The sequence below is a fragment of the Mobula hypostoma genome, chromosome X2 (genome assembly GCF_963921235.1).
Source record: "Mobula hypostoma chromosome X2, sMobHyp1.1, whole genome shotgun sequence".
Lineage (NCBI taxonomy): Eukaryota > Metazoa > Chordata > Chondrichthyes > Myliobatiformes > Myliobatidae > Mobula > Mobula hypostoma.
In genome coordinates, this window is record NC_086129.1 from 5694778 (window position 1) to 5708600 (window position 13823).

General features: G+C 47.0%; 1 pseudogene; it reads left to right on the forward strand.

The window, feature by feature from the left end:
* Positions 1-3352: 3352 nt before the first annotated feature.
* On the forward strand, positions 3353-13823 carry LOC134340720 (zinc finger protein 208-like; annotated as a pseudogene).

Sequence of the window (13823 nt, forward strand, 5' to 3'; positions counted from 1 at the left end):
CCGACTCACAGCACCTTGTCCATCCTCACTCTCTCTCTCACGCCTTCTGCCCCAAAACTTTGATGTATGTTGTCTGCAGATTTCCATCTGTTTGCTCACACGCGCATGCGCAGAGGTATGAGGTAATCCCAAATATCGCGCATGCGCTCAGTAGACGAGAGGCTCACGAAGACCGGCCGCAGGTAGGAGGGGTCTCCGGTGGGGAATTAATCAGCGGCGTCTGAAACGTGATTGACGGGCTATTACTGTGAGCTCCTGGCGCACTGGTCCTGCACCCCAGGACAGCCCCGGTCCGTTCCCTCTTTCTCAGCCCCACGATCCGTACCCAGTGCCGCCAGGCTTTCGGCTGATGAGCGCTGGGCCGCCGCCGTTCCTGCGGCGCATCCGCATCGCTGGTTCTTTCGGTGGCTGACAGACAGGTTTCTCGTTCGTGGGGCCTTCTGGGTAAAGAGGCAGCCATGGATGACACTACCAAGCGTTGTTCCCCTACAGTCGAAGGAAATGCGAGCGAATGAATCTCCCAAACACTGCCGTGTTTCAGCTATGTAAATCCGAGGATTAGTAACTCGGAACAAAAATATAGTTCCCAGTTAAGACCGTCAGACAAAGGAGCAGAAGTCGGCCATTCGGCCCATCGAGTCTGCTCCGCCATTTTATCATGAGCTGATCCATTCTCCCATTTAGTCCCACTCCCCCGCCTTCTCACCATAACCTTTGATGCCCTGGCTACTCAGATACCTATCAATCTCTGCCTTAAATACACCCAATGACTTGGCCTCTACTGCTGCCCGTGGCAACAAATTCCATAGATTCACCACCCTCTGACTAAAAAAATTTCTTCGTATTTCTATACTGAATGTGCGCCCTTCAATCCTTAAATCATGCCATCTTGTACTAGACTCTCCCGTCATGGGAAACAACTTTGCCACATCCACACTGTCCATGCCTTTCAACATCCAAAAAGTTTCTATGTGGTCTCCCCTCATTCTTCTAAACTCCAAGGAATACAGTCCAAGAGGGGACAAACTCAGTCTCGCAGTTAAATTCAGTTGAAGAATTTACCTTCCAGTCAGTGAAAATGTCAATTAGAGCTGTATGGAAATGAAATCTTCGGTCAGATTTAGTTCTCTCTGAGTAAATAACGATATGAAACACCTTTGCCTCGATGACAAGTGACTTGTGGCTTTCACATCACGAAAGTGCCGCAGTCCAATGAGAATAGCCACTGCCCTCCACTTTCTATTCATTGGCATTGCCATCGATGGGTTCCTCACTGTCAATCAGCTGGTGGGAGGGTATCCGAGTAATTAGTAAATCTCCAGGGTCATACATGTAGAAACAACTGCTCTTTGTAGTCTTGTGGAACATGACTAGAACTTGAAATAATACCAAAGGACAGAGACAAATTCAGCCAAGTCACAGGTTGATTGAAGTCAGAAATAGCCCATTCTCACACAGACGGGAATACAGTCAGAGATTTTGATGGTCAGTCAGAATGTCTGATCCGTGCCTTGTTCGAAGATGAGTGCATATAGAAACATAGAAATCTAGAATATATTACAGGCCCTTTGGCCCTTTGCCGTCCATGTAACCTATCCTAGAAACTGCCTCGGATTTCCCAACCGCATTGCACTCTGTTTTCCTGAGCTCCATGTACATATCTAACAGTCTCTGAAAAGACTCCATGGTATCTGCCTCTACCATCATCACTGGCAGTGCATTCCATGCACCTACTACTCTCTGTGTGAAAAACCTACCTCTGACATCCCCTTTGACCCTGCTTCCGAGCACCATAAAACTATGTCCCTGGTGTTTGCCATTTCAGCCCCAGGAAAAAAGTCTCTGGCTAACCACATGATCAGTGCCTTTCATCATCTTATACACATCTGTCAGGTCACCTTTCATCCTCCGTCGCTCCAAAGTTCACTCAACCTATTCTCATAAGGCATATTCTCCATTCCATGTAACATCCTTGTAAATCTCCTCTGCAGTCTTTCTATGGTATCCACATCCTTCCTGTAATGAGGTAACTGAACACAAGACTCTAAGTGGGTTTAAAGAAAGTCTTATATAGCTGTAACATTACCTCACCGATCTTGAACTCAGTTCCATGGTTGACGAAGGTCTCCTTAACAACATTGTCAATCAGCGCTGCAGCTTTGAGTGTAAAATTGACATGGACCACAAGATCTCGCTGATCCTCCACATTCCCAATAGTCCCAACATAATATTGTGTTCTGTCTTCAGGTTTGATGTACCGAAATAAACCACAGCACACTAAACTGGGTTGAACTCCATCTGCCAGTTCTGCATCCTATCTGCGTCCTGCTGTAACCTCTGGAGAACTGTCCACACTCTTCACAACATCCTCAACTTTTGTGTCATCAGCACCCTTCTACTTCCTCATCAAGATCATTTATAAACATCACAAAGAGAAGGAATCTCAAAACACATCCCTGCAGAACACCACTGGTCACCGTCCTCCATGCAGTATACAAACCATCTACAACCACCTTTGGCTTCTGTGGGCAAGCCAATTCTGGATCCACAAAGCAAGGTCTACTTGGATCCTTGCCTCTTTACTTTCTGAATGAGCCTCACATGAGGAATCTTATCAAAAGTCTCACTGAAAGCCATGTAAACTACATCCAATTGTCTACCTTCATCAGTGTGTTTTGTTACATCCTCAAAGAATTCAGTCAGGTTCATAAGGCACGATCTGCCCTCGACAGAGCCATGCTGACTATCCCACATCAGATTATGCTTCTCCAAATGCTCATAAATCCTGCCTCTCAGGAGCTTCTCCAACAACTTGCGCTGCACTGAAGTAAGAACCACTGGTCTGTAATTTCCGGCTTATCTCTAATCCCTTTATTGAAAAGGGAAAAATGTCTTCTGATCATCTGGTACTTTTCCTCTCCCTATTGATGTGCAAAGATCATCGCCAGAGGTTCAGCAATTTCCTCCCTCACTTCCCACAGTATCCTGAGGTATATCTCAAGTTGACAACCCCCAACTTGTGTTGAAATTGGTAAAATTGTGATGCCAGAGCTCACATTCAGAGGAGATCATATAGAAACATGTAAAATTATGAAAGGAATAGATAAGATAGAGGCAGGAAAGTTGTTTCCACTGGTAGATGAGACTAGAACTAGAGGACATTGCCTCAAGATTTGGGGGAAATTGGGATGGAGAAGAGGAGGAACTGCTTTTCCCAGAGGGTGGTGAATATGTGGATTTCTCTGCCCAATGAAGGAGTGGAGGCTTCCTCAGTAAATATATTTAAGACAAGATTGGATAGTTTTTTGCATAGTTGGGGAATTAAGGGTTATGGGGAGAAGGCAGTCGGTGGAGATGAGTCCATGGCCAGATCAGCCATGATCTTATTCAATGGCAGATCAGGCTCTAAGGGCCAGATGGCCAACTCCTGCTCCTATTTCTTTTGTTCTGATGTTCTCACCACAGACAAAAACCTCTCCTGAAATATTGTCCTTCACCCATTGATGTCTTTTGCAAATATTTTTACAGGTTTGAAATGGCAGAACACTTGTGTACGGGAATCTCAAACACAACAACACATCAGTTTTGCTGTCTGGATATTTAAGGAGCGACCAAATTTATTCTTTGCAACACCAGCACATCTGGTGTTGATTCTTGGAGATGAAGAAATATCTCATCCCATCTGGTAATGTATTCTGTCTCTGAGATGAAGTTTTCTGTTTTTACTCTGTGTAATTCACTGGAACTGGGAGCTGAGAACACACCAGCATTTGTTCACTGGAGATCAGTTCTTCAACTGCATCAATCGTACAAGGCATTCAAACATCTGACTTTCTGAATTGTCAGAGAATTGTTCGCAGTGAGATATCATTCTCCTTCTCTCAGTATGGGAAGAGATTCACTCACAGGCTACCCAGAGACACGCCAGTGAGTTCACAGTGGGGAGAGGCCATGCACCCACTCTGTGTGAGGGAGGGGAACCACTCAGACATCCAGTCTGAAGACACATCAACAAGTTCACACCATAGTGAGATGCTCCACCTGTTCTGCAGGCGGGAAGCCATTCTGTTATTGATGCTAAAGGTATATCAGAAAATACACCAGTGAGAGGGCATTGACCTGCTCGGACGGTGGGAAGGCACTCAATCACGCCACAGTGACACCAGTGAGTTCACACCGGAGAGAAGCCATTCACCTGCTCTGAATGTGGGAAAGGATTCACTCAATCATCTCAACTGAATGAACACGAGCGAATTCACACTGAAAAGATGCCATTCACCTGCTCAGACTGTGGGAAGGGATTCACTCAATCGTCAACACTACATAGACACCAGCGAGTTCACACCGGGGAGAGGCCATTCACCTGCTCAGACTGTGGGAAAGGATTCATTCAGTCAAACGACCTGCTACAACATCAGTTAGTTCACACTGGGAAGAGACCATTTACCTGCTCAGACTGTGGGAAGGGATTCAATCAGCGTTCTCAACTCCAGACACACCAGCGACTTCACACTGGGGAGAGACCATTCATCTGCTCAGACTGTGGGAAGGGATTCATTCGCTTTTCCGCACTACAGAGTCATCGGCGGGTTCACACTAAGGAGAGGCTATTCACCTGCTCAGACTGTGGGAAGGGATTCACTCACTCGTCCAATCGACAGAGACACCAGCGAGTTCACACTGGGGAAAAGCTGTTCACTTGCTCTGAATGTGGGAAGGGATTTGCTCGGTCATCTGAACTGAAGGTACATCAGCGAGTTCACACTGGGGAGAAGCCATTCAGCTGCTCTGAATGTGAGAAAGGATTCATTCATTCATCTCAGCTCTTGAAACACCAGCAAATTCACACTGGGGTGAAACCATTCATCTGCTCTGAATGTGGGAAGGGATTCACATATTCAGCTCATCTGAAAGAACATCAGTTTGTTCACACTGCAGAGAGACCGTTCACCTGCTCAGACTGTGGGAAAGGATTCATTTGGCATTCTCATCTGCTGACACACCAGTTAGATCACACTGGGGAGAAACCATTCACATGCTCTGAATGTGGGAAGGGATTCACTTGGCAATCTCAACTGAAGGAACATCAGCAAGTCCACACTGGGGAGAAGCCGTTCACTTGCTCTGAATGTGGAAAGGTATTTTCTCGGTCATCTCAACTGAAGATACATCAGCGAGTTCACACTGGGGAGAGGCCGTTCAACTGCTCTGAATGTGGGAAAGGATTCATTTCTTCATCTCAGCTCTTGAAACACCAGCGAATTCACACTGGGGAGAAACCATTCATCTGCTCACAATGTGGGAAGGGATTCACCTATTCAAGTCAGCTGAAAGAACATCAGTTTGTTCACACTGCAGAGAGGCCGTTCACCTGCTCAGACTGTGGGAAAGGATTCATTCGGCATTCTCAACTACTGACACACCAGTTAGATCACACTGGGGAGAAACCATTCATCTGCTCTGAATGTGGGAAGGGATTCACCCATTCAGCTCAACTGAAGGAACATCAGCGACTTCACACTGGGGAATGGCCATTCACTTGCTCAGTTTGTGGGAAGGGATTCACTCGGTCATCTCAACTGAAGGTGCATCAGCGATTCCACACTGGGGAGAAACCTTTCAGCTGCTCTGAATGTGGTAAGGGATTCACTCGGTCATGTCAACTGAAGCTACATCAGCGAGTTCACACTGGGGAGAAACCGTTCAGCTGCTCTGAATGTGGGAAAAGATTCACTGGGTCATCTCGACTGAAGGTGCATCAGCGAGTTCACACTGGGGAGAGGCCATTCACGTGTTCTGAATGTGGGAAGGGATTCATTGAGTCATCTCAACTCAAGAAACATCAGTTTGTTCACACTCGGGAGAGGCCATTCAGATGCTCTGAATGTGGGAAGGGTTTTGCTCGGTCATTTCAACTGAAGGTACATCAGCGAGATCACACTGGGGAGAGACCATTCAGCTGCTCTGAATGTGGGAAGGGATTCACTTTGTCATCCAAACTTGTGTGGCACTACCGAATTCACACCAGGGAGAAACTCTTCACCTGCTCAGATTGTGGGAAGGAATTCACTCGGTCGTCTGAGTTTAAAATACATCAGCGAATTCACACTGGGGGATGCCACTCACCTGTTCTGAATGTGGGAATGGATTCACTCAGACATCCCAATTAAGACTATAAGATATAGGAGCAGAAGTCGGCATTCGGCCTTTCGAGTCTGCTCCGCCATTCGGTCATGGGCTGATCCAATTCTTCCAGTCATCCCCACTCCCCTGCCTTCTCCCCATACCCTTTGATGGCCTGGCTAATCAAGAACCTATCTCTCTCTTGGCTTAGATGCGCCAAAGGACTTGGCCTCCACAGTTGCTTGTGGCAACAAATTCCACAAATTTACCCCCCTCTGACTAAAGTAAGTTCTCCTCATCTCTGTACTAAATGGATGTCCTCCAATCCTGAAGTCGTGCTGTCTTGTCACAGCCTCCCCGACCATTGGGAATAACTTTCCCATATCTACTCTGTTCAGAGCTTTTAACATTCAGAATGTTTCAATGAGATTCCGACTCCCCCGCCCCCACCATTCTCCTGAAATCCAGGGAATACAGCCCAAGAGAAGACAGATGCTTCTCGTATGGTAACCCTTTCATTCCTGGAATCATTCTTGTGACTCTTCTCTGAACCCTCTCCAATGTCAGTACATCCATTCTGAAATAAGGAGCTCAAAACTGCACACAATTCTCCAAGTGTGGTCTCATGAGAGCCTTATAGAGCCTCAACATCACATCCCTGCTCTTATATTCTATACCTCGAGAAATGAATGCCATCATTGCATTCACCTTCGTCACCACCAACTCAGCCTGGAGGTTAACCTTTAGGGTATCCTGCACAAGGACTTCCAAGTTCCTTTCCATCTCTGCATTTTGAATTCTCTCCCAATCTAAGTAATCGTCTGCCTGTTTATTTCTTTCACCAATATGCATGACCATACACTTTCCAACATTGTACTTCATTGACTACTTCTTGGCCCATTCCCAGAAACTATCTAAATCTCTCTGCTGGCACTGTTTCCTCAGCACTACCCGCTCCTCCACCTATCTTTGTATCGTCGACAAATTTTTCCACAAATCCATTAATCCAACAGTCCAAGTCATTGACATACATCGTAAAAAGCAGTGGTCTCAACATCGACCACTGTGGAACTCCAGTGGTAACCGGCAGCCAGCCAGAACAGGATCCCTTTATTCCCACTCTGTTTTCTGTTGATCAGCCAATGCTCCAACCATGGTAGTAACTTCCCTGTAATTCCATGGGATTTATCTTGCTAAGCAGCCTCATGTGCAGCACCTTTCAAAGGCCCCTGAAAATCCAAGTATACCACATCTACTGCATCTCCTTTGTCTACCCATCTTGTAATTTCCTCAAAGAATTGCAGTAGGTTAGTAAGGCAGGATTTTCCTTTCAGGAAACCACGCAGGCTTTGGCCTATCTTGTCATGTGCCTCCCAGTACTCCGTAATCTCATCCATAACAATCGATTCCAGCAACTTCCCGACCACTGAACTCAGGCTTTCAGGTCTGTAGTTTCTTTTCTGCTGCCTCCCACCCTTCTTAAATAGCGGAGTAACATTTGTAATTTTCCAGTCATCACATACTATGCCAGAATCTATCAGTTCTTGAAAGATCTTTAGTAATGCCTACGAAATCTCTCCAGCTATTTCCTTCAGAACCCGAAGGTGCATTCCATCAGATCCAGGAGATTTATCCACCCTCAGACCTTTAACCTTCCTGAGCACCTTCTCAGTTGTAACTTTCACTGCATGTGCTTCACTTTCCTGACACTCTTGAATGTCCGATATTCAGTACTGCAGATGTCTTCCACCGTGAAGAATCATGCAAAATACGCATTCAGTTCCTCTGCCATCTCTGTGTCTCCCATCACAATATCTCCCGTGTCATTTTCTATTGGTCGTTTATCTATTCTCAACTCTCTTTTACCCAATGGCAGCCGTCCTTTAGCCAAGTTTCAGATTTGGCCACAACGTCATATTGGCAATCTAGCTGAATTTCAAGACCATCCACTTTATTTCTTATGCTGCGAGCATTCAAATACAGCACTGTGTGGTGCACCCTCTCCAAACCTGTCATGCTATGTTTTGGAGGACAGGAACCCCCGAACTTGCCGGAAAGTCTGAGGAATAGAAATGAAACTTAACTGAGAAGATGTTGGGACATGAAAATGCATTTTGGACCGATGAGGCTGATGTTTGTTACTCCAGGATTACTTACAACACTATTGGAGCGACCAAGGATACCCCTTTCTGAGAGAGGTCTCGCCGGTCATCCGGTATTGAATGAACTCCGCACGTATACACAGGGGAGAAACTGTACAACTGCTCAGACTGCGGGAAGGAATTCACTCAGTCATCTCAACTGAATGAACATCAGTGAGTTCACACTGGGTAGAAGCCGTTCATCTGTTCCAACTGGGAATGAATTCACACTTTCATCTCGCCTGTCTACACACCAAGACTGTTTTCAGCAGTGAGAGGACGTTGACCTGCTCAGACTGTGGGAAGGCATTCACACACTCATCCACACTGCAGAGACAGTGGCGGGTTCACACTGTGGTGAGGGTGGTCACCTGCTCTGAGTGTGGGATGGGTTTCAATCAGTCACTCATCCTTGTGTCACCCTGCCGGGCTTTGACCCATCGTTAATCGGAGAGATCAGAAACTTGAGAGGGCGTAATTCACTCAAGTTGGCCAATTGAGCATTAAAGGCAGTGGTTTCAGGGCAGGTTATTTTTGAGCTTTCACCAGGGGCCAGTCAACAGTCGGGATTGATTATCAAGAAGATGCCAACGTTAGGCAGCAGCAAATGGAGTGGCCGATGCTGGACTGGGCAGAGTTGGAGTAGAGACTTTGAGGCTTTACCTCTTTGAGGGTTCAGTCAGGACAGCCTTCGCACAGAGAAGGCAACATTATACTGGAGGTGGAAGTTTTTTTGCCCCCTTCCTCACATTTGCTCAGTTAGAACAGTCAAGATGCCAGGCAGGATAGTGGAAAGCTCTTCTTGCGGGATGAGGGAAGGCAGGAGACCCTCCTGTGTCCCTGATAACTACACCTGTGAGAAGGGCATCCAGCTTCAGTTCCGAATAAACCACATTAAGGTGTGGGAGCTGGAACTGGATGAACTCCAGATCATTCGGGAGGCTGGAGGGGTGATAGGTCGGACATATAGAGAGGTAGTTGTAACCAGGCTGTACGCCACAGGAAACTGAGTGACAGTCACAAAGCGGAAAGTGAGCAGGGGGGGGACAGCAAGTGCAGTGTACCCCTGTGTTCATCCCCCTGAACAACACATATATCACTTTGGTCACAGTTAAAGATGGTGGGATGACCTGGCAAAGGAAGGTCACAGCAGGAGGGTCTCTGGCACTTCGTCTGGCTCTGAGACTGAGAAGGGGAGGGTCGAGAAGAGGCGAGCTGTGGTCAGAGGTGACTCGTTAGCTAAGGGAACTTACTGGATGTTCTGTGGGTGAGAATGAGATTCCAGGATGGTATGTAGCTTCCTGTCTGCTCCAGGTCTGGGTTATCTACGGCTGAGCACTCAGCTTCGCTCAGGAGGGTGAACAGTGAAGGTCGTGATCCATGTGGGTACCAATGATATGGGCTGGTAGAGTAACGAGGTTCTGCAAAGGGAGTTCAGGGAGTGAGGTGCTAAGTTAAAGGGCAGCTCATCCAGGTCTGTGACCACAGGTCTCTCATTTGTGCCACATGCCAAGAATCGGAAGATCATACAGTTTAACATGTGTCTAGGGATTTGGTGCAGGAGGGAGGGCATAATGTTATTGGATCATTTGAGCCTGTAAGGATTACTCTATGTACAGGAGTGTGAGTATGTTGGGGGAGAGGGGACATCGTTGCTGGAGGGTGAAGTGGGCAGACAGGTCTCTCTCTCTCTCTCACACACACACACAGACATATGCAGTGGAGTGTGAGGGAGGGGAGTGAGAAGGGATAAGGGGAATGAGGAGGATGGTGTTAGGGCTCATTCACAAAGTCTCAGACTCACCCAGCCGTCCCCCTCTGGAATTGGTCCCATTCCCTACCCCAGGCTGGCGGTGGGCATTGATTTGCCTTGCCAACAAGAAAATGAATTGTTTGATAGCATCTGGTGAACACATTTTGATAATAAATTTACGGTGAACTTGAACAAAAAAATATTTTGTTTGTAAAACATGTACTGATGAGAAATGGTCTCAGTGAAGGTCCGAATTGGTACATTATTGGTACAGTGTCTGTGGGTGGAGGTTAGGAACACGAAAAGGTCAATAGCTTTACTGGGTATTTTTTATAAGCCACCCAATAGTAACAGGGATATCGAGGGGCAGATAGGGAAACAGATCCTGGCAAGGTGTAATAATAACAGGGTTGTCATGATTGGAGATTTTAATTTCCCAAACATCAATTGGCATCTCCCTAGAGCAAGGGGTTTTGATGGGGTGTTGGGTCTGAGCAGGAAGGTTTCTTGACACAATTTGTAGATAAGCCTACAAGAGGAGAGGTTGTACGTGATCTGGTATTGGGAAAAGAACCTGGTCAGGTGTCAGATCTCAGTGGGAGAGCATTTTGGAGATAGTGATTTTAGATTTAGATTTTGATCATGGGGACACGCAGTCCTCTTTTATTGTCATTGAGTAAAGATTTTTGCGTAGTTGGGGAATTAAGGGTTCTGGGGAAAAGGCAGGTAGGTGGAGATGAGTCCATGGCCAGATCAGCCATGATCTTATTCAATGGCAGATCAGGCTCAAAGGGCCAGATGGCCGACTCCTGCTCCTATTTCTTATGTTCTCACCACAGACTGAAATCTCTCCTGAAATATTGTCCTTCACCCATTGTTGTCTTTTGCAAATATTTTTACAGGTTTGAAATGGCAGAACACTTGTGTACGGGAATCTGAAACACAACAACACATCAGTTTTGCTGTGTCTGTCCGGATATTTAAGGAGCGACTAAATATTTTCTTTGCAACAACAACACATTTGTTTTCGATTTTGGAGACGACGAAGTATCTCATTCCAGCTGGAAATGTATTTTGTGTCTGAAATCAAGTTTTCTGTTGGAACTCAGTGAAATCCACTTGCACCAGGGAGCTGAGAACACACCAGCATTTGTTCGCTAGAGATCAGTTCTTTGGCTGCATTGATTGTACAAAGGATTCAAACGTCTGACTTTTGCCAGAGGATTGATCGTAGTGAGATATCATTCTCCTTCTCTCAGTGTGGGAAGAGATTCACTCACAGGCTACCCGCAGACATGCCAGTGAGTTAACCGTGGGGAGAGGCCATTCACCCGCTCTGTGTGAGGGAGGGGAACCACTCAGTCATCCAGTCTGAGGATACATCAGCGAGTTCACACCATATTGAGATGCTCCACCTGTTCTGACTGGGAAGCAATTCATTCTGTTATTGATGCTACAGATATATCCAAAAATTCACCAGTGAGAGAACATTGACCTGCTCGGACGGTGGGAAGACATTCACACACTCAACCACAACACAGTGACACCAGCGAGTTCACACCGGGGAGAAGCCATTCACCTGGGCTGAATGTGGGAAAGGGTTCACTCACTCATCTCAACTGAATGAACACCAGCGAGTTCACACTGAGAAGATGCCGTTCACCTGCTCAGACTGTGGGAAGGGATTCACTCACTCATCTAAACTACAGAGACACCAGCGAGTTCACACCGGGGAGGAGCCATTCACCTGCTCAGACTGTGGGAAGCGATTCACTCACTCGGGCACGCTGAAGAGACACCAACGAGTTCACACTGGGGAGAGACCACTGAATGTGGTCTCTGAATGTGGGAAGGAATTTACTCGGTCATCCACCCTTGTGAAGCACTGCCGAATTCACACTGGGGAGAAGCCATTCACCTGCTCTATGTGCGGGAATGGATTCGCGCATTCATCCACCCTTGTGACACACTTCAGAATTCACACTGGTGAGAGGCCGTTCACGTGCTCTGAATGTGGGAAGCGGTTCACCCGTTCAGCTCAACTGATAGAACATCAACGAATTCACACTGGGGAGAGGCCATTCACCTGCTCTGAATGTGGGAAGGGATTCATTCAGTCATCTCAACTGAAGGTACATCAGCGAATTCACACTGGGGAGAAACCGTTCATCTGCTCTGAATGTGGGAAGGGATTCAGTCGGTCATCCAACCTTGTGAAGCACTACCAAGTTCACACTGGGGAGAAACCGTTCACTTGCTCTGAATGCGGGAAGGGATTTGCTGAGTTACCTGATCTCAAGAAACATCATCGAGTTCACACTGGTGAGAGGCCGTTCACATGCTCTGAATGTGGGAAGGGATTCACTCAGTCATCCGCCCTTGTGACACACTACCGAATTCACACTGGGGAGAAGCCGTTCACCTGCTCAGATTGTGGGAAAGAATTCACACGGTCATTTGACTTAAAAGTACATCAGCGAGTTCACACTGGGGAGAAACCGTTCACCTGCTCAGATTGCGGGAAGGGATTTGCTCGGTCATCTCAACTGAAGGTACATCAGCGAACTCACTCTGGGGAGAGGCCATTCAACAGCTCTGAATGTGGAAGGAATTCACCCAGTCATCCAGCCTTGTGAGGCACTGCTGAATTTACACTGGGGAGAGATTGTTCACTTGTTCAGATTGTGGGAGGAGATTCACTCAGTTATTTGACTTTAAAGTACATCAGCAAATTCACACTGGGGAAGGCCACTCATCTGTTCTGAATGTGGGAAACGATTCACTCAGACATCTCAATTGAATGAACATCAGTGAGTTCACACTGGGGAGAAGCCGTTCATCTGTTCCGACTGGGAATGGATTCACACTTCCATCTAGCCTGTCTGCACACTAGACTGTTTTCAGCAGTGAGAGGACGTTGACCTACTCAGACTGTGGGAAGGCATTCACACACTCATCCACACTGCAGAGACAGTGGCGGGTTCACACTGTGGTGAGGGTGGTCACCTGCTCTGAATGTGGGATGGGTTTCAATCAGTCACTCATCCTTGTGTCGCCCTGCCGGGCTTTGACCCATTGTTAATCGGAGAGATCAGAAGCTTGAGAGGACGTAGGTTCGCCGATCGAGTAATAAAGGCAATGGTTCAGGGCAGGTTATTTTTGAGTTTTCACCAGTGGCCAATCAAGATTCAGGATTGATTATCAAGAAGATCTTAAAATTGGGCAGGAGCAAGTGGAGCGGCCAGTGTTGGAGTGGGCAGAGTCAGAGCGGAGACTTTGAGGCTTTACCTCTTTGATGTTTCAGTCAGGAGAACATTCTGTCAGAGAAGACAAAATTATGCTGGAGCTTGAATGTTTTTGCCCCCTTCTTTACATTTGCTCAGTTAGAGCAGTAGAGATGCCAGGCAGGATAGCGGGAAGCTCCTCTTGCGGGATGTGGGAAGGCAGGGGACCCTCCTGTGGCCCTGATAACTACACCTGTGAGAAGGGCATCCAGCTGCAGCTCCGAACAGTCCATGTTAAGGTGGAACTGGATGAACTCCAGATCATTCGGGAGGCTGAATAGGTGATAGGCAGGACATATAGAGAGGTAGATGCACCCAACCCCAAATGGGGGCCCCAAAGGTCAGCAACGCCGAGAGGAGACCGATGGTGGAAGAAGGACGACTGAGTGAGCTCCACCTTCTGTGCACAGACTGTTTACCTAGACTTGGGCCCCTTTTCTTTTATGTTTTGTTTCTCTACTAACCATATCGTCAAAATAAGGGTTATAAAGCTTAATCGTTCAATTGCATATTGTGTACTGT